At 42.5% G+C, this 1,790-nt stretch overlaps 1 protein-coding gene and 1 non-coding gene across 7 annotated transcripts in view; one reads left to right on the top strand and one right to left on the bottom strand.

The window, feature by feature from the left end:
- Nucleotides 1–1,790, top strand: part of PALLD (palladin, cytoskeletal associated protein) — a 457,931-nt gene that overhangs the window by 210,671 nt on the left and 245,470 nt on the right. The window lies entirely within an intron of this gene.
- On the bottom strand, nt 842–947 carry LOC119468109. The gene has a single exon (XR_005196726.1). It is a non-coding gene; the product is annotated as a U6 spliceosomal RNA (small nuclear RNA).

Here is a 1,790-nt window from a genome sequence, read left to right as displayed (position 1 = left end):
TTTGAGACCGAGCCTCACTCTATGTCTTTCAGGCTAAAGTGCAGTGGCACAATCTTGGCTCACTGCAACCTCTTACCTCGCAGGTTCAAGTGATCCTCCTGCCTCAGCCTCCCAAGTAGCTGGGACTGATTTTAGGTGTCCTCCAGCATGCCCAGCTAATATTTTGTATTTTAGTAGAGACGGTGTTTCCCCATATTGGCCAGGCTGGTCTCGAACTCCTGACCTCAGGTGATCTGCCTGCCTTAGCCTCCCAAAGTGCTGGGATTACAGGTGTGAGCCACCATGCCCAGCCATTAAAAGACATTTTTAAAGCCCCAAATAAATGAAGAGACATGCCATGCTTGTAGACTGACAGACTGGAAAGTCATGACTCCCTGATTAATCTGTATTTAATGTAAGTCTAGCTAAAATTCCAACAGGTTTCTGGTTTTTTTAATTGTTCCTTCTGTTTTTGTTTTTTCACTTTAAGTTCTGGGGTACATGTGTAGGACGTGCATGTTTGCTACATAGATATACACGTGCCATGGTGGTTTGCTGCACCTATCAACCTGTCATCTAGGTTTTAAGCCCAGCATGCATTAGGTGTTTCTCCTAATGCCCTCCCTCCCCTTGCCCCCAGCCCCAAGATGCCCCAGCGTGTGATGTTCCCCTCCCTGTGTCCATGTGTTCTCATTGTTCAGCTCCCACCTATGAGTGAGAACATGCAGTGTTTGGTTTTCTATTCTTGTGTCAGTTTGCTGAGAATGATGGTTTCCAGCTTCATCCATGTCCCTGCAGAAAACATAAACACATTCTTTTTTTGTGGCTGCATAGTATTCCATGATGTATATGTGCCACATTAAAAAATATAGAACACTTGAATTTGCATGTCATTCTTGCACAGAGGCCATGCTAATCTTCTCTGTATCATTCCAATTTTAGTATGTATGTGCTGCTAAAGCAAGCATACGTTCCTGGTTTTTAATCGTTTGTTTGATATAGAATTTAGCAACCTGATTCAAAATTGTGTGGAGGGAAAAAATGTCTAAGAATAGCCAGGGTACATCTGAGGAAGGAAAATAACATAATGTTAGGAAGGAGTGGAGTTTGTTCTATAAGATAGCAAGACATTGTAAGGTATAGTAATTAGGACAGTATCATACTGGTACAAGGCTAGAGAAATTGATGCATACCCAAAATAGATTCCACAAAGATACTAAATATCTAAAGAAACTTGCAGATGGCTGGAGAAAGAGTGAATTCTTCAGCACAGGTGAGAATGTGTCCATTTAAACTCCTACCCTATGCTTTTCACAACAATCAATTCCTAGTAAACTAAAGACAAATATGAAAGCAAATCTATAAAACTTTTGTGAGGCAGTAAAGAAAAACATTTGTGTAATCTCCATATAGGGAATGATTTTTTTTTTCTCTTCAGCCAGCTGAATCCAAGCTGTATAAAATATCCTCTCATAAGCAGTTAATAGTATTTTCAGTCGGGTGCAGGCAACAGATGATAACAGGTGATAACAGCTTGGAAACTACCCTCAAAGGTAGACTGCTAAGAAAGAAGTTGTGTGGTGGGGTGGCTCATGCCTGTGATCCCAGCACTTTGGGAGGCCAAGGCAGGCAGATCACAAGGTTAGGAGATTGAGACCATCCTGGCTAACACAGTGAAACCCCGTCTCTACTAAAAATACAAAAATTAGGTAGGCATGGTGGCACGTGCCTGTAGTCCCCGCTACTCCAGAGGCTGAGGCAGGAGAATCCCTTGAACTTGGGAGATGGAGGTTGCAGTGAGCCGAGATTGC

The sequence above is a fragment of the Cebus imitator genome, unplaced genomic scaffold, assembly GCF_001604975.1.
Source record: "Cebus imitator isolate Cc_AM_T3 unplaced genomic scaffold, Cebus_imitator-1.0 Scaffold378, whole genome shotgun sequence".
Classification (NCBI taxonomy): Eukaryota; Metazoa; Chordata; class Mammalia; order Primates; family Cebidae; genus Cebus; species Cebus imitator.
This window is presented reverse-complemented; position numbering and strand designations above follow the sequence as displayed.